Here is a 23214-nt window from a genome sequence, read left to right on the forward strand (position 1 = left end):
GTCTAGAATCAATCCCCTGAATACAGAGGCACCATTGTATATATAGTTGTTCTAATTCACCACAAAATACTCCACTGATTAGATACACCATATTGCTTGAGGGGAGGGGGGCTGTGTGACTGTGTGAAAAGGTGAAGGGATTAAAAAGTACAAATTGGTAGTTACAAAATAGTCACATGGATGTCACATACAGCATAGGGAATATATGGTGCCAGGCAGGTACTTAAAATATCAGGGGATTACTTTGTAAAGTATATGATTGTCTAATCATTATGCTGTGCCCCTGAAACTAGCACAAAATAGTATTGAAAGTCAACTGTAATTGAAAAATAAAATGTTATAAAGAAGTAAGCAAGAGATCTAAGTGGATTGGGGAGGAGGGTGATTGGGAAGATTACTCAGGAGGTCCATAGGAATAAACTAAGCTAACTCTAGTTCTTTTCATTTTTATAACTTAGGCTCTGATTCACTTAAAGGGCAATGACTCTGTTTGAAAAATAAAAGTTGATTGATTAAATTGTAAAAAATTATGGATACACCATAATGTATTTAATCAGTCCACTAGCAATAAAAGGTGTAGGTGGTTTCCAACTCCTTATTGTAAACAGTCCTTCATGGAGCCATTTTATGTATGTCTTCACATATTTGTCCAATTCGTCTACTGGAATAAATTCCCAGAAGTTGAATTTGTGGGCCAAAGGATATGCATATGTAAATTTTTGATATCCTCTATATTGCCAAATTACCTTCCCGAAAGGCTGGACCAATTTATTCTCTTACTGTGTATGAGAGTGCCCATTGTCCCACCCCCTTGCCAAGTTGGCATGCTTTCAACAATGGTAAAAATAGGTCCTTGTCTGCTTTTCTCCCATGAATCCTGCCAAAGTGCATGATGTGAAACTAAATGAGAGGAATATAAAGTTGACAGATGGGAGGTATTTTGGTCACTGTAATGTTTTATCTGAAGCCTACCATTTTCCCCTCAGAGCAAATGTGATAGATAAGGCCATTTCATTTTTACTACAAGTTCTAGGAAGTAATTTCTTAAATGGATTAATTCCTTAGAGAGAGAATGTCTCTGAGGATGTAGAAATTGTTCAAATCAAATGTGTGTTGTGCTGATAGTGGATATATATATATATATTTTTTTTTTTACATAACAGCATCCATCTTTTTTTTAAACGATGCTAAGTTTTACTCTACACTATCCAAAGGGTCATAGTACAGCCTATTCTGAATGTACTCACTTAGTTTTCTGAAGTTCTCACAGAGGAATTTCCCCCCCACCTCGTTTGATGTTCTTTACATTTTTTAATTGAGGTAGAATTTACATTCAGTGTGAATACGTTTTTCTCTTTAAAATCTGATTGCAAATAAATGCAACTTGAACAGGTAATTCTTTTACTACAAATTAGTTAATGAGAAAGAAGTAATTTTAAACATACTCTCTTTGGAAAGTACAAAGATAAAAGAATGAAGTTTTAAATTCAGCTATTTCATTCCTTGGGTATATGATCCCAAGCACATAATCTAACATAAAATGCTTGTTTTCTCATCTGATAACCTAGAAATCTGAAATCTGCTCTACCTTACCATAGAAAGGTTAGAAAAATAGGGATGTTCCAGTACTGTAGTGAATTTTATTATACATTTAATCTATCTATCTATCTATCTATCTATCTATCTATCCAATCAAATATATATAATCAACTTGTATCTAATCTTGAATTTTTTGTGCCCAAGAAACTACTTTTCTTCCAAATGAAAATATATAAATCAGATGTCTGCTTTACAGTGCAAAATTATCCCCTTGTTTTGGCATTAATATCAATTAAAAGCATTTGAAATTGTTTAGCATCAATGGTAGTATTAATGAACCTTACATGACAGGAAGCTAGAAAATAGTTAAGATAATTATAAAATGTGAACTGTACATGAATAATCCTTTTTATTTCCCCCCTGCAGTCACTTAATAAGTTGAGTGTATCAAATTATTATAAATGTGGTCCTTTCAATATTAGAAAATTCTAATTTTAAAAAGGCATACAGTAAAATTATTTTGAGGAAAGAAAAAGATGACTCCAAATCCTGTTAGCCTAACAACAACACTATGAAAAACTTCTGTTTTTCAAATTCTTTCCCAGTCTATATTCTAATGCAGTGGTTTTCAATTTTTTTCATCTAATGGCACACATAAACTAATTACTAATATTTATTTTTTGCTGATCCGTGATTTTATCTGCCTGATTTTGGCTTCTGTTTCTACTTCTCAATTGATTTAAAATTGAGAGTGGGAAGGAGGGCTATAATTAATTTTCATCCCCTTAGAAGGCATCAGACTAGATAATAGAGTATTGTGGTAGTCATCTATAGTTTTGTCTGGCCAACGTCAAATATAAAACAAATCTAGACTGAGGTAAAGAGTAATTTTATATTGCAATGAGGAGCAGGGACTGCTGCAATAAGGAGAATATTCTGATCATAGACCATATAATATGCAAGCATCACGAAGGTCAGGCAGATAAGGAGAAGTAACCAAGGATGGGAAGAACCAGGTGTGGTGGATTGGGATGAGGAAGTAGAGTTAGGAAGTTCTGCAGGGAATGTTTCTCCTGAGGTCAGCTGATTGGGAGAAGGAATGAGGGGTTGTTCTTTGTTCTAAAACAAGCCACCTCATTTTATTGCACCTTGCTTTATTGCACTTCACAGCTGTTGCTTTTTTTTCTCTTTTTCTTTACATATTGAAGACAACACCCTTCACCAGCAAAAAGGTTATAGCTCACTTTATTGACTTTATTGCTGTGGCCTGGAAGCCAACCTGCAATATCTCTGAGGTACACATGTGATCAAAGGTAGGTCAAGTTCCGGGACCGAGTGTGGGGGGAAGAACAAAAGCCTGACTGAAGTTCAGCCAAGTGGGCATTTTGTTCAGCTTGGTCAGTGGAACAAACAATTCAGCTAATTATTTAGGAGACAAAGAATGGTGCCCTGGCCGGTTTGGCTCAGTGGTTGGAGCGTTGGCCTGCGGACCAGAGAGTCCCAGATTTGGTTCCCACTAGGCCCTAGCGCTAGGGGCACATACAAAAAAAAAAAATTTAAAGAGCTTGTGTCTGGTTGTCTTAAGTACATAAGGGATCACTGTGAGTCTTATCTAAGTCACATACATAGGTAAGATTCTTGAGCCATTTCCTGAAACACAAAGGGTGAGGGGACGTGTGTATGGGGGGAGGGAGAAGGGCGTATTCCAGTAGCTCAGGGCTCAGATAAATTTCAACACTGGGATCCATACCCTTTGTCACTCCATGTGGTGACAGAATGTCCCTTGTAGAAAATCCACTTCACTTGGTTTGGGTTAGGTTGATCTTACTTCCCTCCTTATATGGGTGGATATGTTGCTCATGTATTCTCAGTTCAAATGTCTTATTCTGTTTACTATTAATGATCCAGCAAAGGGTACATGATCCAAGCAGGACCAACTTTTCTGCTGAGATGTGATCACATAGATTCTGGAAGAGAGAACCCTGACATTGTTTAAGCCCCTGGATCCAACCATGCCCAGCTTAGTTTCACCTCTAACCTTCCCAGATATGTGAGCCAACAAACCCTCTTTTGCTTAAGTTGTTTTTCCCCAAAAAAATAACTGTGTTGTAGCCCGAGGGCCTTGGTTGCCTTGGAATGGTTGAAGCATCCCGACTATCTCTGATTATGAAAGAGTCTTATTTTAATTCCAAGAGTAGGAATGTTGACTACAAAATTCAGGCTATAATTGAAGTTTGAGAAATTCTATCTGCCCACCCTGAAAATTTTTGCTGCAAGAATATTCAACATTCTCAACTTCCTTTACTAGACTTCTAAGCATCATTGAATCTCCTTGATCATTTTTTTTTTTTTTGCTATTCTAAGGCAAGTCCTGATTTTAGGGCAAAAAAATTTTTTTTTGTTTCCCAATTCCAAATTTATTTTTAATTAAAAAAAATTTCAGAGTACTTTTATTAAAACTGGGACAGTGAAATAAGGAAGGGCCTAGGAGAGAAGAGGCAACAGGAGAGATACTAGGCAGGCTGCTCTGGCTCAATGAGAAATAAAAGTCACAGTGACAGAAGTGAGCCAAGGTGGGACTGCTGTCAACTCACTGGAGAGTCTGAGAAAAGGGGGCCTTGGGAGAGGTTCAGGGGGTTAGCTTGGGATGAGCTGCCACTGTCCATTGCTCCCCTGGTTGCAAGCCTTCTGAGGCCGCTGAGTTTAGGAGGTGCATGCCTGTGGGGGAAGGGAGAGGGGTGCGAGTACTCCTAGGGGAAAGAGCATGCACTGGGTCCTTCATCTGGAGGGTTTTAATGGCTGGGAATTTAGGGGAGATCTTAGGGAAGAATCTCAATAGAATAATCATCAGCTTTTCCAGATGTGTCTTTTCAGAGTTGTGGTCTCCACTGATTGATCAGCACCAGGACAAGGGGTCATTAGTCGTTGCAGCTAGTCCTGGCACTGCCTTCATGGTGTTGCTGTTTTTCTGGGCCTGGAGCTGACATATGATTGAGGCCTAGATGTTATCTCTAGGGAGGAAAGGCCAAGGGCATCTAAACCGCATGGCCAGTGATATGAAAGGTCAGGGGGTCTAAACTGCATGACCAGCAATATACCCAGAGAGGAAAGGCCACCCTGGGGACAAGGTCCTGCACCAGTTTTGCCAATGGCTAGACGTCTGGGACTTTCCACCCTGATGACCTTTAGTATCTGGCTGCAAAGTGTTCGGCCAGTTTGTTCAGCTATCTGTCTCAGTTTCCTCATTCCACTTGCCAAGGAATTTTTCTAGCTTCTTACTATCCTACCTCAGCTAAATGGCACCAGAATGTTACCAGCATTTAGACCTCAGTTCAGCAACTTCAATACTTAGGTCCTGGATTAGAAAGAATTCAGAGTCAAGACTCACATACAAGCAAAAGTTTGTTATTTAGCCCTGGGTGGGGTGCTCAGTTGGTTGAGCATGGTCTCATGCACTGAGAGGTCACAGGTTGGGTCACATGCCTGGGTTTCAGGTTTCATCCCTGGTAGGGGGCATGCAAGAGGTTGCCAATTGATGTTTCTCTCTTCCTCTCTAAGAAATCAATGAAGACGTATTATAGCCTGGCCAGTATGGCTCAGTGGATTGAGCGTTGTCCTATGGACTGAGAGGTCCTGGTTGGATTTCCAGTCAGGGCACATGCCTGGGTTGTGGGCTTGATCCCTAGTGGGGGCGTGCAGGAGGCAGCTGTTCTTTGTGTCTCACATAGATATTTCTATCTCTCTCTCTCTAAAGATTGAATAAAAATATGTTTTTTAAAAAAGACATTATATATATATATATATATATATATATATATATATATATATATACACACACACACACACACACACACACACACATACTTAAACAAAAGTTTATTTAGAAAATCATGGAGCCCTGGCCAGTTTGGCTCAGTGGTTAGAGTATCAGCCTGTGGTCCAGAGAGACCCATTTGTTAATGCTAAGGGTGCGTACCTCGGTTGCAGTTTGTCCCCGGCCCTGGTCGGGTTGTGTAGGTGGCAGCCACTTGATGTGTCCCTTTCACGTCAATGTTTCTCTCTCTCTCTTCCTCTCTCTCCCTCCTATTTTATCTGAACAAAAAATGGTAAAATGTCCTCGGGTGAGGATAAAAAATAAAAGAAAATCATGGAGGTAGAAGAATTGAGCCATGGAAGAAGTTAGCCAGCTGGGCTGTGTGGTCTCAGGAAGCAAGTTACAGAGGCAAAAGAGGGGTCCTTGCAAATTAGGAGAAAGTAAGCAAGGATACATGTGCTGGGGTGCGGGGATGGGGCAGAGCTGTGCCCAAGAGCCTCCCCAATTCCAATTTAAAAAAGAAATCCTGGTTTGTTTGTTTGTTAAATGAGCTGCAATACCATAGATATTAAAATGGTTTTCAAGTTCCATTTGGTAAATTATATGGGCAATGGATTAACATAAAAAATAGAAGGACTTGTTTTCGTCATTATTCAGGGCGCGCGCACAACAAGGCATCGCAGAAGAAATACAATGTGACATTAATGTGAATCATGAAGCTTTCGTTTATAGTCGACATTTTTACTTAATAAGCAGATTGTTCTGATAAATAAGAAGAGTCGTAAAATGGAACATGAAAAGATTTTAAATGTTTTAATTATGAAGGAAAAAATAAGAAGTGGCAACTAATCTTCCTAAAAGCAACTATGGGGGAAAAAGTTAATTCAACAAACATTTCTGGAGTGTCTGTTAGATGCACTGGGATACAGCAGTGAGCAATACAGACAAAAACCTCTGCCCTCTTGCAGCTTCTAGAGGGAAAACGGACCAATAAAATAAAAATGACAAATGTCCAATAATTAACAAGTCTGGGTCTCTAGGCCAGGAGAGCCTCTGACCTGCTCTTGTTTAGCTGTTCTCCACCTATTAGAAACGGTCTATACTGAAATGCTACAGTGGCCATCTCTTGAGTGATTTTTTGTTTGTTTGTTTCTTCCTCCTTAAAATTGTATTTTCTACAATAAGGTTCTCTTACTTTTTAATTTAGAAAAAGAACTTATAAGAAGAAGAAAACCTGACAAATTCACGTTCAATAATTAAATCTCAGGGGTGGGGAGGGCTGACCTACATACCTCCCGTTGGCACTTTACTGCTCTCCTGAACGGAGTTCTAAAAAGCAGCACATGTTGTTTTCACTCCCTTCTTGTTTCCTGAGCTCATCTGACATATTCTAAAGCAGCTTATTTTACAGTGTCACATACCTTTTAAAATTCACTTATAAATATTCTGGATGCCCAGAAACTTATCTTTTGGTCTCTTTCTCTTGACTCCCTGGCTTTTCTGTTCTTTTACCTACAAGATCACCAGTGTTCTGCCTCTCTGTGGACCAGGTAAACCTTATTTATGTCGCCCTTGTCACTTCCGTGTCCAGCCGCCACTTTTCCACGAACTGAACTTCTCTCCCAGTTACCACAGTGCCCCTGATAAAATGTCAGTCTAAGTTCCATCTTATTCACTTACATTTCTAAGAGTTGTTTAATAAATTTGTAAGAGACCTGTTTTGCCCCTGCACTCAGGCATGGCATCACAGTTTTGAAGTTTTAGGGTCATGACAGAAAATTCTGTTTTTGTTTTTTAATTGGTTTAATCAGAATTTTATTTTTACAACAGTTGCTTCAAACTTTTCTCTTTCTTAGTTTAAATAAATCTTTAGTATTTTTCCTAGTGCTTTTTTAAAAACTTGATTTTTAGTATAGAAGGTGCATTGACTTTTTCATATAAAGAGAGAGATCACTTGACATTTCGGTGAGATTAAAAAAAAATTTTATCTACTTTTTTCAAATTGTTAATATATACTTGTCATGATTTTTAAAAACTTTAAAATTTGTATCTATATACAGTAAAATATACCAATCTTTATACCAGTGTAAAGCTTAGTTATTTTTTACATATGTATATATCCATTACATATGTATGTTTTACATAGTTATATACTCATTTAACCACCACCCCCATTAAGATACAGAACATTGCTAACCAAAAAGTATCCCTTCCCAGTGAATACCCTCCCACACCAATCCCCAGCCTGCCATGCGCTCACCTTGGCCTGACTTAATCACTGTTCTGACTTCTATCACCACTGATTCATTTGCCTTTTTTTTTTTTTAACTTGAAATGAATAGAATCATCTGGTATTTACTCTTTTGTGTTGGATTCTTTAGTTCAACACTATGTCCCTAATGAGTTATAACAGTTGGTGTTTTTTTAAAATTTTAAGTGGTATTCCATTAAATAAATATTCTTCTGTTTATATATTCATTATCTTGTTGATGGGCATTTGGGTTGCTTTTGTGACCAGCGAGATGACGAGACTTCAGTTCTTGTCCTCTGGGAGGACAGATTTCAATCAGGAGACAACGTGCAGCAAAGCAAGCAGGGATTTACGAGCCACAGCAAGAGCGCTCAGGGCAGTGAAACCAGGAAGGACAGAGGAGAAGCAGCAGGCGCTGCTCTGGCTCAGAGAAAGGGGGGCTTGGAGAGAGGTTCAGGGAGTCAGCAGGGGACAAGCTGCCGCTGTCCATTGCTCCCTTGGTGGCAAGTCTCCTGGGGTCCCTTAGAGGGAAGAAGAGGGGCAGGGAATGGCTGGGGCAAGCTCCCCTGGGGGAGAGCAAGCACTGGGTCCTTTCTCTCTTGCAGGTGGGAACGTAGGGGAGGTCTCCGGGGAGGGTCCCAATAGAATTTTAATTAGCATTCCAGTTTGCTCCTTTGGGTCTCCGCTGACTGGTCCGCACCAGCGCAGGAAGTCATTCCTCAGTGCAGCTGGTCCTGAGGCAGCTATGGTATCACTTGTCTGGTTTTGCTGCTTTTCTGGGCCTGGAGCTGAAATACAACTGAGGCCTACGTGTTTCTTTAGGGAGGAAAAGGCCAGGGGCTAAGTCATATGACCAGAGATATGAAAAGTCAGGGGATTCAAACCACATGACCAGTGATATTCTAAGGGAGGAAAGGTTACCCTTAGGCAAGGTTCTTGTTTTCTCAACTTTGCCCTTTGCTAGGCATCCAGGTCTTTCTGCCCTGGTGAGTTTCTGTACCTGTCCCATCGTCCTATAACATTTTCCATTTTCGTCTATTATGAGAAAAGCTACTGCAAATACTTTGTACATGTTTTTACTGGACATGTGCATTTATTTCTCTCAGATCTATGCCAAGGAGTGGAATTGCTGGGTTATAGAGCTGACATATCTTTAGCTTTAGCCAACTTATTGACATGTTTACAAGGCTCAGAATTCCAATGGCACAAAAAAAGTGTAGTGTGAAAAGTCTCTCTTCCACCCTTACATCTCAGTCCCACAGTTCTCTTTCCAAAGCCAAAAGATATTACCAGTTTCTTGTGTCTTCCTCCAGAAGGGCTGCATATCAAAAATTAATATCTATGACTAGTCTCATGTTTTACACCAGAGCTACAACACAATGCAAACTCTTTTGTCAACAACTGTGACTACATCAACCTCAGAAGAAAGGGTCAAGGTATTCCAGGTAGAGGCAATTCTGCCATGTGGACTGTAAAACTGTGGTGGGTAGTTCAGTTTGATGTGACGGAGTGAAGCCAGTGAGTGTCCAGGAGCTGATGGGGGATGACGCAAAAATGATGCCCGGAGGCCAGATCCTGAAAGGCTTTGAGTGCCATACGGAGAAGTTTGGATGTTATCTGGAAGGAAACAAGGAACCATGGAATGGTTTTGGGAGGTGAGGTGGGGAGTGCTGGGATTGGATTTGTGATTTTAAAGATCACCATGGAAGATTAAAGGGAGGAAGAGTGACTGGTGGCTGAGAAACTATTAGTCCAAACAGCAATTGATGATGTAGCAATATGAAACTGATAAAGAAAATATAGTAGGACTTGACTATTAATGTGAAGAGTGAGGAAGAGTTGAGAGATATGGGTATATAAAGTATATAACTATTTTTTCTTTATTAGTTTTAGAGAGAGAAGAAGGGAGAGGGAGCGAGAGATAGAAACATCGATGAGAGAGAACATCAATTGGCTGCCTCGTGCATGCCCCCCACTGGAGAACTGGCCCACAACCTGGGCATATGCCCTGACTGGGAATCGAACCAGCAATCTCTTGGTGCATAGGTCGATGCATAACCACTGAGCCACACTGGCCGGGCTACAGTATATACTATTTTTTAAAGGGAAAGATAAGGAATTCAATTCAAACATTTTTGTCTGAGGCCTGGCGTGACACCCAAATGTAATTTTTTTTATTTTTAATCCTCACCCGAGGATATTTTTCCTTTGATTTTCAGATAAAGTGGGAAGGAGGAAAGGAGAAAGAGAGAGAGAAACATCGATGTGAGAGAAACACATCGATGGGTTGCCTCCCCCACAACCCCAACCAGGGCCGGGGATTGAACTGCAACCGGAGATACGTGCCCTTTACAGGAATCAAACCTGAGACTCTTTGGTCTGCAGGCTGACGCTCTAACTGCTGAGCCAAGCTGGCCAGGGCCCAAATGTAATTTTAATACCAATTCCAAGTTTCCTGAGGTAATGAAAGTTCATATTGATATAGGCAATTAAAACTGATCTGCATGATTCCTCGACCTCCAGAAGGTTCTGAAACCTTCCTAGTACCTAAACCTTCACTGTTCCCTGCTTTCCTGGGAGCCCCGGTGCACGCGCCCTGATCCAGCCACACCTTCACGCAGGCGCCCTTCGGAAAATGAGGCCCCAGGGTAGGGAGGGTTGTCTAGTTTGAGTCTCACATCTTTCTCTCCTAGCAAAATAAATGAGATGAATAGCCAAAATGAAAACAGCAAGTAGAGTTGTGAGAGAGTGAAAAAGGGGTTGAATAATTTGAAGCAGAAATAGTTGATCTTTGGATAATGAGATTTTTTACAAAAGTCAGACCTTATTTATTTTTGAAATATAACATTGCCCCTAAAGTGGAAAAATTAAGGAATGAGGAAAAGTTATTTATAATCAAGTCACTTCAATGCAACCACAATAAGCATTATGAAATGCTGTATTCCCTCCCATTTCTCTCCTAGCCCCCTTTTCACATGGCTATAAATCATACTGCAGTCATTAGTAGAATAAAATATATAGTAGTATCCTAGTGGCATAAAATAACTTTTTATTTTATTTACAGTTTTGTTTTGTTTTTTATCCTCACCCGAGGACATTTTTTTCATTTTTTTGTTCAGATAGAGTGGGAGGGGAAGAGAGAGAGAGAGAAACATAGACGTGACAGGGACACATCGAGTGGCTGCCACCCGCACGACCCAACCAGGGCCGGGGACAAACTGCAACCGAGGTGCGTGCCCTTAATGGGAACCAAGACCGGGTCTCTCTGGACCACAGGCTGATGCTCTTACTGCTGAGCCAAACTGGCCAGGGCTATTTATAGTTTTTATTTACTGATTTGAGAGAGAGAGACATCGATTTAATGTTCAACTTAGTTATGCATTCATTGGTTGCTTCTTGTACGTGCCCTGACCAGGGATGAAACCCACAACCTTGGCATATTGGGAGGATGCTCTAACCAATGGAGATACCCAGCCACGGCCTTAAGATAATGTTTTCAATGGCCTTAGAGGAATATTGACTATAAACCAAATTCATTGTCCTCTTTGTGTGTGTCATGTTCCATTGAGTCAGCTCCAATTCCTGGCACTCCTAGGAACGAGTGATGTCCACAATGTCCTGCCTTGGCAGCCCTGCTCAGCTCCTGTAGTCTCATGCCTATGACTTCTTTTATGGAATCAACCCATCTTCTACTGGGTCTTCCTGCTGCCTTCTGTTCTTCCCAGCATCGTGGTATTTTCCAAAGAACTCTGCTTTCTCATGACGTGCTCAAAATAGGACAACTATAGTTTTGTCATTTTTGCCTCCAGTGATGTTCCAGTGTTAACTTGCTCTAGGACTCCCTTGTCTTTCTAGAAGTATCTGTAGACCTCTCCTCCAACACCATATTTCAAATGAATCCAGTTTTGTTTTGTTTTGTTTTCCTATCAACCTTCTTTACTGTCCAACTTTCACACTCATCCATAGTAATTGGGAGCACAGGGACATAGACAACTTAGCCTTGGACTCTCAAAGCACATCTTTACTCTCAGTGGTCTCAGTTTCAATGTCTTCATTGTCTCTTCCGTAGCCATGATTTTTGTCTCCTTTTTTTAATTTTATTTTTGTCTTTTTTTTTTTTGTCCTCACCCAAGGACATTTTTCCATTTTTTGTTCAGATAGAGTGGGAGGGAGAGAGAGAGAAACATCTTTGTGAAAGGGACACATCCAGTGGCTGCCACCCACACGACCCAACCAGGACCGGGGACAAACTGCAACCGAGGTACGTGCCCTTAGTGGGAACCGAACCCTGGTCTCTCTGGACCGCAGACTGACGCTCTAACCGCTGAGCCAAACTGGCCAGGGCTATTTTTGTCTTTTTGATGTTCAAATGCAGTTCTGCTTTCACATTCTCTTCTTTTGCTTTCATCAAAAGTTCTTTCAAATCGTTGCTGCTTTCTGCCAGAAAGGTGGTGTCATCTGCATGAAATTATTATTCATCTTAAATTATTGATATTTCTTCCACCAATTTTCACTCTTCCTTTCCTTGAGCCTACCCCACTTTTTCATAGTTTGTTAAATAAATGAGGAGATAAAATGCACCCTTGTCTGACAACTTTGCCTGTAGGAAGTCATTGTCTCTCCACATTCTGTCTGATAGTGTGTTCCTTTCACAATACAGGTTGCACCTCAGTACAGTCTGGTGCTGAGCCACGCTCATTTATTCAGAGCAACCTGCAGCTTTTCATGATCCACACAAAGGCTTTGCTGTAATCTATAAAACATAGACTATCCTTCCAAAATTCTGTGGAGCACTCCAGTATCCAACAAATGTTCGCAATTAGATCTTGAGTGCCTCTTTCTTTTCCGCATCCAGCTTGGACATCTGGCATTTCTTGCTCCATATGAGGTAGAAGCCTTTGTTGCATCATCTTGAGCATTGCCTGTGTGAGGAATTAGAGCAACGGCCCTAGACTTACTGCACTCCTTGCTATCTCCTCTCTTAAAGATTGGCCTGTGTATTGAATGTTTCTATTCTGTCAGCCATTGTTCTGTCTTTCACATTTGTTGACATAGTATTTTGACAAATTCAGCCGCTGTAGCTTGAAATAATTCTATTAGTAACCCATATACCCCTGGTGATTTATTTCTTCCCAGTACTTTCATAGAAGCTTTTACTTCGTTTTCAGAATTACAGGTTCTTCCTCATAGGAATCTTCTTCAAAGGTATCTGCCATCCTTTTGTTTCTTCTGTATATATTTTCAGTACACTGTTTCCACTTTCCCTTTATTTTCTCCTGGTCAAATATTGTACTTCCTTGTTGGTCAACCAGCATTCCTGGTCTAGGTTTGGATTTCCCTTTTATTTCTTGAATCTTCTGGTAGAGATCTCTTGTCTTTTTCTTTCTTGTTGTTCTCTTGTATCTCCTTACGTTGACTATTGTAATAGTTCTCTTTATCTCTGTGTGATAGTTTTGAAAACTCTGTTCAGGATTCTAAGCCTGCTTTTGTCATTTTTAACCTGTGCCTCTTGCTTGTCTTGAACAGTTTCTAAGTGTTTCTTTGTTATCATCTCAATTTTTCTTTTGTTTTTACTTCTGGCATTGTCTTACTGCTTTCTTCCCTAATATTATTTCTAGTTTCAGTCCACAGTTCTTCTGGCTCTTGGTCAATTAAAGTTAACAGTGCAAATCTGTTTTTTATGTGGACTTTAAATTAATCGGGAATGTTATTTACATTATATTTTCGCACTTTGATTCTTTTAGTGTTCTTCAGCTTTATTCTAATGTTTGATATTAACAAGTTGTGGTTAGTGCCACAATCTACTTCTACTCTTGTTTTGGCCGAGAGAATACAACTCCATCTCCTGCTTTCGATTATATAGTCTATTTGATTTCTATATTGGCCATCTGGTGATGTTCATATATACAGTCCTCTCCTTACCCTGGTATAAATTGTTATTTTCTTTAAAGAAATCGAAGGACATGTGGACACATGTTCCAGGTACTTAATATATAAACAGGAAGTAGCATAGACCCTGAGGCAGTCTGGCTTATTAGCACTGAAATGGAAACATCAACTATTTTTATAAATTAGTAAGAACTTTTGTCTTACATAGGTTATGTGGCATGTAAGTATAGAAACAGCACAGGGCTTGAAATACAGTTCTAGCTTTGGCATTCGCTATGTGGTCTTGGATTTATTTTAGCCTCTGTATTAAAATAATTCAGATTCTGCCTCATGCCTGTCAGTGAACACTTTAATGTGACCGCGTTTGTCCATGCCTGGTCTATGCCCACCCCTGGAACTGGGGGTGAGATCAGCCCTCTCCAAACTGAAAGATTATGATCCAGGAAAGAGTACTAGAGAAAATTCCATGGGAATGAGTTGTTGCCAGCAGGGGAAATGGATTCTGGGCTGGCAAAAACATTACATGTCCATCACATCCAACTGTTATCTTAGTTTCTTTATCTGTAAATGGACAGGGTTGGTATAAAATTTTCTGTACCTTAGTCCTTTTGGGTCAGTCCTCACAAGACTGAAAAGACAGTAGTGCCTAAGTTAAAGTAGGAGAAAAGGCATGTTCTTCTCTTTGAGTTCTAGTTTGTAATATCTGTTCCCTGTGACTTCAGGGCCATCTCATGAGTTCAGACCAACAGTTTCAAGGCAGGTTCCTGAGTGACTTTCCTGTTTTTGTGAGCTGTCTGTGTACACTTCCTGTAGAGAGACTGTCATATTAATAGCAACATACGCCCTGAAACAACATACTTCTTTGACCCCATCACTGTTTTTATCTTTGAAAAGGCTATGATGTGTTGCTGGGTGTTAAGAATAGTTACTCTTCAGTGTGCAGTTGCCAAACTGTATTTATTTTTACACAAACTAGATAGGGTCTGACTAATACAATGACTTCCCAAAATTCAAGGTTTTCACAGCGTGTCTTATTTTACAACTCTGTGGACGGGCTAGTGTCAAAGAAACGTACAAACATGATTTAACATACTTTGTACCAACAGCTGTTTTCTCTCCACTCTCTTCTTCAATGATTTTTTTTTTTTATCCTCACCTGAGGACATTTTTTGCATTCATAGAGTGAGAAGGAAGAAGAGAGAGAGAGAAACATCGATGTGAGAGAGACACATCGACTGGCTGCCACCCACACAACCCCAACCGGGGCTGGGAACAAACTGCAACCGAGGTGCATGCCCTTAGCAGGAACCAAACCCAGGACTCTCTGGACCACAGGCCGACGCTCTAACTGCTGAGCCAAACTGGCCAGGGCTTCAGTGACTGTTTTTAATGGACCTGGCTTTAGCAAGATAATCCTAGCATTACCTTTAAATTATATAATTGCACGGAGGTGATGTCTAATAAAGTTTCCTGCTCTAAAATTGTAACAGCAAATTTGTCTATATATCATCTTCATTAGCAAACTGGAATAATAATAATAATAATAATAATAATAATAATAGTAGTAGTAGTAGCTCCCTATCTCAGAAGGTTGTTGGACTCATGAAAATGAGATAATGCATGCAAGTTACTTGGCACAATGTCTGGCACAGACCAAGTGGTTATCAATGTTAACTATCACGATTCCTTGTAAAAAGAATATAATACCTGCCATAGAGGCTTGTTCTGAGGATCAACAGGGATGAGCACATGAAGTGTTAAACATAGTGCTTGGCACATCAGAAACATTTAGAAATAGTTTCTACTTCTGCTATGAGTAGAAGAAACTTGTGCTGTTTTTAAGGAATGAATAGTATTTTTAACATCAGTAGCTAGCAATATTTACCTTACTCATAAATGAAAACATTCTTCTAGTTAGAATACCAGTTTTACTGCTGTTTATTAATTTAGCCCTATTTTGAATCAGCAGAGTAGTATTATGGTTAATTATCTATAACGCATTATATGAAAAGCACATCCCAGCTCGGCCATTTACCAGCTATTCCATCTTGGGCAAATTTCTAATCTTTTTAAGCCTTCAATTTCTTGTCTTTAAAAGGGCTATAATAACAGCGATGCTGGGGGTGGGGTGTTGGGAGGAGGGTGTCTAGGGGGGGGAAAGGAGAAACATCTGTAACAAAAATTAATTAATAAAAAATAAAAGGGCTATAATAATATTTATCTTACATAATTCATATGACTATAATAAAAGATCACATGAGATTGGGTTAATTAAAGAACTTTGCAAAAGATCAGAAGAAGAATATAAAATTAATTTTTTGATTTATTATGAATTTACTAAATGCCAAGTCTATGCTAAGTCTTTACCTATAGTATTTTATTTAATCCTCACAATTACCCCATGAAGTGGGTACTATTTTTATGTCTGCTTTTACAAGCAAGAATACTAATTTACAAATTGAAGATACAAAAGAGGATACAAGCTAACATCTCTTCAGACTCCAGAACACTTTAAACCTCTCTACAAATGCAAGGTGTTGATGTTATTTTTGTATGGTCGTATAATAAGCACTTTTATGACAGGGTGGTATAGAAAGCACATCCACGTGACTATTTCACAGAGTAATTTACTGACTTTTTTTTTCACACATTTCTGATGTGTTTAAAAGAACAGTGCTAAATAAAAATGATGACTATCTCCTACAGATGGGTTTCAAGTAATGATCATTTCCCAGGAAGACATAAACTGGTTCCTTTTCCAAGTAGGAACCAGGCCAGCCAGTGCCTCTTTCTATTCCAGAAGCTGTCCATTTGACAGACACAGGACTTCACAAGAAAAACAGAGAAACTCTTTCTTCCAAAGAGATTATGACTCATATTTGGGCCAAACAGGACGGGATCTGGAGCAGCTAGCTGCTGCTCACTCCCGAAAGAGCATTTGAACTTTCTGAGAAGAGAGGAACATGGTCATGCATGCAACCATCACTGCTAAGTTGATTTAGTTCTTGGATTAAAATGTTTTAAGTTTCACTACATCCACGGGCCTAGCCCAAAACAATTATTTTTCTTTAGACTATAATCCTTAGAAATATTTTTATAAATAAACCTTTTAAAAGTACAATTAACTCAGCTTTCACATAGTGAGACCCTTAGTCTTTGAAGGTAGATGCTGAGAACCTTGTGGTGTAGGTGTAAGTTGGGCTTTGCTGCTCATCAGGCTGCATTTTGAACAACAAAATGGCCTCAGTTGTAATAATTACACTATTATCTTAGCTATCATTTTATAATTACCAACCACAAAACCAAGACTGTTGATTTTTAGTGAGGTAAAACTAGTAGCATGCTGGAGCCAGCTAGAGAGCTAGATTTTGAGTGCTGATTATTAAACCTCAATGGGCTAAAATCAGCTATGATGGGAGTATTTACACTACAGAAATAGACAAATGCTGTAAATTAGCCCCCTTACACCTGGCTCCTGCCCCGGAGAGCTGGGTTAGCACCACACCACTGGGTAGAGCCATCCATCCTACTTGTAGTGAGATGTCAGGACATTAATCCCAGGCATGATGCTCTGTTGTCAGTGATCAGCAACCTGCTTCTCATAATACCTAGAAAGTTACCAACCCAGACAAATGTGAAACTCAGAATACCAATAGTTAGAGCTCAGTTTCCGTCTGTGAATGGCAGAAGTGTCAGCTGCTGCTTGGCAATGACAGGTGAACGTGTAGCACCAAAATATCCTGAGCTCGGTAGAAAGTGGGTGACTCATCTCCAGGTCAGCAAAGTGAGAGAACATTCATCCCTCAAAACATGTTGGGGGTTTCCTTTTTAATATCATGAATCACAATGATTATGCTTGAAGACTATGTAGCAACAACATGGGAGAAATTAGATCTTATTCTGTTGAAATACCTGAAGAACAATTCTCCATTGGACTAGGTCATTCATTAGTCTACTAACATTGCCTGTGTAAATGCTGCCTTCTCTGTATGTCAGCCTGGCCAGAGCTGTTCTTACTTGTCCATCTCATCTTCCAGGGAATGTTTGAAGAACCAGGTTTGTTTATTTTGTTTGTTTTCTGCAGATTTACCAGGCCTCCATTTAATTCACCGGAGGCCTCACATAATGTCTTATGTTTCTTAGTCTTGTGACTCAAGGTATAAAAATGAAGGTAAACCCTGGGATACAACCCAATGCCTTTGCCAAGAGAAGAGATATAAATTTTTTCAGACTATTACTATGCAGGGCCTTGTTTGAATCTAGTGAGATCTCCCCCAAACATGGAACCCATATCATACTTTCAAGAAAGTCCCAGAAAAAGGCATCTGGATTAGGCATCTTTATGACGAGTCAGGGGCATGGCGTTCAGAAGCTTTCAAAGTTCACATTTAAAGCAGAAATCCGTGATTGTGGCTCATATTAGAGTCACCTCCAGGGCTTAAAAAAAAACAAAACTCAATGCTCAGGCTCAGATCAATTAAATAAGAATTTGGGGCATGAGACATTGATAGTTCCTTTCTTTCTTTTTTTTTTTATTCTGACCCGAGGACATTTTTCCATTTTTTGTTCGAATAGAGTGGGAGGGAGAGAGAAGGAGAGAGAGAGAGAGAGAGAGAAAGAGAGAAACATTGATGTGAAAGGGACACATCGAGTGGCTGCCACCCACACAACCTGACCAGGGCAGGGGACAAACTGCAACTGAGGTACATGACCTTAGCGGGAACCGAACCTGGGTCTCTCTGGACCGCAGGCCGATGCTCTAACTGCTGAGCCAAACTGGCCAGGGCAAGACAGTGATAGTTTTTGAAGTTCTCAGATGATTCAGTGTGAACCAAGGTTTGATAACCATTGACTTAAAGTATTGGATTAATTTTCTACCAAGTGAGATTTATTCTGTTTAGTCACCTTCCTAGTATGTTAGAAATCTTCATTTTCATGGTATCTGATTATACCCACTTGTTGACTTGACAAATTTAAATAGACAATGAACCATTTATTAAAAACAGTGATCTGGAATAGGCCAGCTACCTAACATACCACAGCTATGATCATGTCACATTCTTGCTCAAAAAGCTTCCTTGTTGATAAGATCTGGTACTAGTGAAGGTGCAGAGCAAAAAACATTCAAACACCTTCTTTGACAGCATAAATTTATGTAATTTTTCCAGAGGACAATTTGAAAATATATATCAAATATTAATGTACTTATATCCAGCAATTCCATATTTAGGAATTTAGCCTAAAGAAATAATTGAGCAAGTGTAGGAAGATAATCCTACAAAGACATGTATTGCAACATTGGTTATGTTAACATATTTTTCACATTTTTTTCATTTAGTATGTACAAGCTTCGAAATGCTTGAGTGCTTGAGGCTGTTCAAAAGTCTTCATAGCACGTATTAACATGCAGAGGTGTTCATGATACAGTACTGAATTAAAACACAAACAAGTGGCCTAAAAGCATGTATCATGTAATTTCTATTATGTTAAAAAATCTATATTTTTATGAATTTTTAAAACTTGGGAAGTGATAAACTATTAACACTGATTATTTCTTGGAAGTAAAATTATGGTATGGTGGGAAAGAGGAGAACCTTTGCTGTCTTTCTATACTTCTGTATTGTTTGAATTTTTTTAAATGCACATATGTTACTATTATAATTTAAACATGTGTTAAATCATGTTTGACTTACCACTTTCCATGGAGTAAATTCTAAACTTCTTAGTTATACTTAAAGCACTCAGCAATTTATCTCCAAACAACTTTTGCCAGACTTTTGGAAATGTTGGTAGATAGAATTGAGTTTTACCTTCACTCTCCTACTTACACTAACTTGAGCCCAATTATTGTTACCAAATTTGCTTTTGTGTTTCCAACCTGTGAGAGAGCCCTCTCCTTTGCTTGAAATGCTCTCTTTCCTCCTTCCCATTAGCTAAAATCTAACCAAATTATGAAGTGCTACGAAGATCAAGTTCTACCAAGTTCAGCTTTCCCTCCCTTGAATTCCTATATGATACCTGATACTCAAGAGGTGACCATTATCGAATGAAAGAATGAATCTTCAAGTGTTTGTTAAGTTTTCTCATTTGTAAAATGGAAATAGACTACCTATCTTATTGGGTTATTGTGAGGATTGTGATAATTATGAAAAACACTCAGCACGATACTAAAATATAGTAATTCATAGTTCAAAAAAGCTGATGTCATTACTTTTTCATCTTCTGACATCTTAGCTCCCCATCTCGACAGTGAACTTCTAGACAGCAGAAACTACATGCCGCATATCCCAGTATCCTTCTCTAAACCCTGGGCAGTAGGGCTCTCTATATGGTACACACTTAATTTGTGTTGTTAATGATGACAGTGAAGATTATAAAATACACATGCTACTAACTTTCAAAAAATAACAAATCGCTTAGTTTGGAAAATACTATAACTTCACGTTACCAAAAAAAAATATATATATATATATATATTAATGTGGAATTATAATAATAAAGTATCGCTGACATGGAATAAACAAAATGATCGCTTCTTTTTTTAAGCGAAATCACAGAGAATACAGTAAGTTATTCCCAGAATTCTATTTTCGCAAACACGGTCAATATTTACAAGACACTAGACAATAATAGTGAATTATTTATGAAAAACACCAGATGAGTTTGGTTTGTTTAATATCCCTTTGGCAGCTAATAGTGATGCTTCTGCAGAAAGCTCCATGTGGTCTTGAGTTTTGACATGATGGGACTTTATCTGCTGTTATAGAAATAGAATACTCTGTTGCAGAGACGTAGCAAGAATGGCCAAGTCTTATTATGTTAAGTTTCTCACATTGTTCTAGTTTAAAATTACTACTAGATTACAGCTTTAGAATCTCAGTAAAGTTATTGGCAGCTTGATTGGCACAGTTTCTGTTCTCATTTAATCCCACCGGACAGACATGGTCTTTGTGGTGCGGCACAGTGCCACTGAGACAGCTGGCGTCACCTGGTGGAGTGCATGCCCCTCGGACAAATAAAGTCAGATTTTTATTTCATCTTTGGAGGACTAACAGATACTTTGCTGAGGATGACTTCTTATTTGTTTGCCTGTCTGCTCACCACTTTATCGTTGAACAGACTTTGTCCTTCAGCCGTGTGTCCAGTTCTAGTTGTGCTCAATAGCTCATAGTTAATCAAAAGAGTCAAAGTGTGAATCGTTAAAAAAGATACATTGGCCCTGGCCAGTTTGGCTCAGCGGTTAGAGCGTCGGCCTGCGGTCCGGAGATACTTTAAATATTTGATTTAATCTTACAACTTATATGTGTAACTAGCCCAGCAATCTTTTCATGGATGGTCAAGGCCTTCACATTTGGTCTGCTGATTATTCAGAATTTTTTTTTTTCTATTTTATTTATTTACTTTTAGTGTTTTAATTTTTATTTAATTTATTGGGGGGTGACATGGGTTAATAAAATGATATAGGTTTCAGGTGCACAATCTATAATATATCAGCTGTATATTATATTGTAAGTTCATCCCAAATCAAATCTCATTCCATCACCATTTATCTCCCCCTTACTCTCTTCCACACCCCCAACCTCCCTTCCCTTCTGGTAATCACCATGGTTTTTGTCTGTGTCTGTGAGTTTGTTTGTTTTTTTCTTTCCTTAATCCTTTCACCTTTTCATCCAGTCCCACAACCCCACTCCCCTCTTACAGCTGTCAGTCTGTTCTCTGTATCTATGAATCTGTTTCTAGTTTGTTTGTTTATTTTATTCATTAGATTCACACATAAGTGAGATCATATAGTACTTGTCTTTCTCTGACTGGCTTATTTCACTTAACATAATGTTCTCCAGGTCCATCCACGCTGTTGCAAAGGGTAAGATTTTCTTCTTTTTTACAACAAAGTAGTTTCCACAGCTTTTTAATCCACTCATCTACTGATGAATACTTGGGCTACTTCCAAATCTTAGCTATTGTAAATAAATTGCAATGAACATATGGGTGAATATATTTCTTTGGAAGTATAGTTTTGGGTTTCTTCAGATATATCCCTAGAAGTAGAATCACTGGTCATAAGACAGTTCCATTTTTTACTTTTTTTAGTAACTTACACTAATTTTCACAATGACTGCACATCCACAATCAGTTTTAGGGAGGCACTCAAACCTATCAAACAAAAACCCGACCGTCACACATGATCTGATCTCAGTTATGTAAAATGGATAAAGATATTACATAAAAAGATGGAATCAGGGAAGTTCATGATAATAGGCAAGTGAAAAAGCAGGTTGTAAAATAATGTTTATTATAGTCCTATTCCAGTAAAAGCAAACGAATGACCTCCCTGCAGGTTGGTATATGTGGTGAATGAATGAGGAGAAATGTATAGAATGCTGTTAACACTGGTAAACTAGGGAAGATGAAGACATAGAATGTGGAATGTGGCAGGGAAGAGGGGAATAATTAGCTTCATTTTAGACATCTTCATATTGGAATTAATTATTATAGAAACACGTTATCAGTTTGACAATATAAAATAGATATGATTATTGGAAAATGAAAAAGAATCTACAAAAAAAAATATTAGATGTCATAAGAATTCGGTAAGGCTGCTACATAAAAACAAAAAATTCATTGTTTGTCGAAGCACCAGCAACAAGCTGTTAGAAAATACCATTTGCAATAACATCAAAGTATAAAGTACTTGAGAATAAATCTAGCAAATCTTGTATGGAGATGATTATATACATTATTAAAAGACATTAAAGAAGACTTTAGTATCCAAAGAGATAAACCATCTTTTTAGATAGAAAGACTCAATATTTTAAGAATATTTTCACAAAATTGATCTATAGCTACACACAGAAAAAGTGATTATGACAATGTGGTTTGGGTAAAATAGACAATAGACCATTGGAACAGAACAGAAAGATCAGATGCAAAACTGTAAACTATACATGATAGAACTTGCTTTATGATGAAGTGTCATAATCAGCTAAAAGAATTGATTTCCCAAAGTTTGCACTCTCCCTGGGGGCAGCCTGCACCCAGGGCCTGGTCACCAGGCGTTAGAAAGGCCTAGCAGTCTAGCCCCAAAGAAGACAACCCTGAAGTGGCTCGGCTTCAGAGCTCCCTGAGGAGTGAGCTGAAGCTTTCCTGGAGATTACGCCACAGTTCAGGTTATCCGTCTGTCCAGTCCTGCTTCATTCCCTTCCCCTCCACGGGTGTTGATCCCAAGAGTCCTTCCTAATAAACTTGCTGCACATAATCTCTGTCTCAGAGTTCACTTCCTTCATGGGAATGTAAATTGATATGAGCATTATAAAACAGGTTGGATTGCTAGTAAAACTGAAGGAGGACATACCTTCCAATTTACAATCTCATTCCTACGTATATACTCCAGAAAATGCTGTTAACACTGGTAAACTCGGGAAGATGAAGACATAGAATGTGGAATGTGGCAGGGAAGAGGGGAATAATTAGCTTCATTTTAGACAAGGGTTCTTGGTGGGGAGAGGTGAGGCTGTAATCAGAAAGGTGCCATATGGGGGCTTCTAAGGTACTGGATTAAACATGCAAAAAACAAACGACATTTTGTACAATAAAGGGCTCCCTCGACTTGGAGGGTAAAAGCCGAGGGGCTCCAGGAAGAGCTCACTGAAGGCTGATGGAATCGAGATCAGTGGCGTATCTGTGGGAGGGAATCTAGCAGTGGATTCTGAAGGCTCTCGGG

The 23214-nt window shown here is 39.0% G+C and overlaps 1 pseudogene; it reads left to right on the forward strand.

The window, feature by feature from the left end:
• The first annotated feature begins 9158 nt into the window (after nt 1-9158).
• LOC118641996 overlaps nt 9159-23214 on the forward strand; it is a 44850-nt pseudogene continuing 30794 nt past the window's right edge.

Source organism: Molossus molossus, unplaced genomic scaffold, assembly GCF_014108415.1.
Source record: "Molossus molossus isolate mMolMol1 unplaced genomic scaffold, mMolMol1.p scaffold_m16_p_3, whole genome shotgun sequence".
Classification (NCBI taxonomy): domain Eukaryota; kingdom Metazoa; phylum Chordata; class Mammalia; order Chiroptera; family Molossidae; genus Molossus; species Molossus molossus.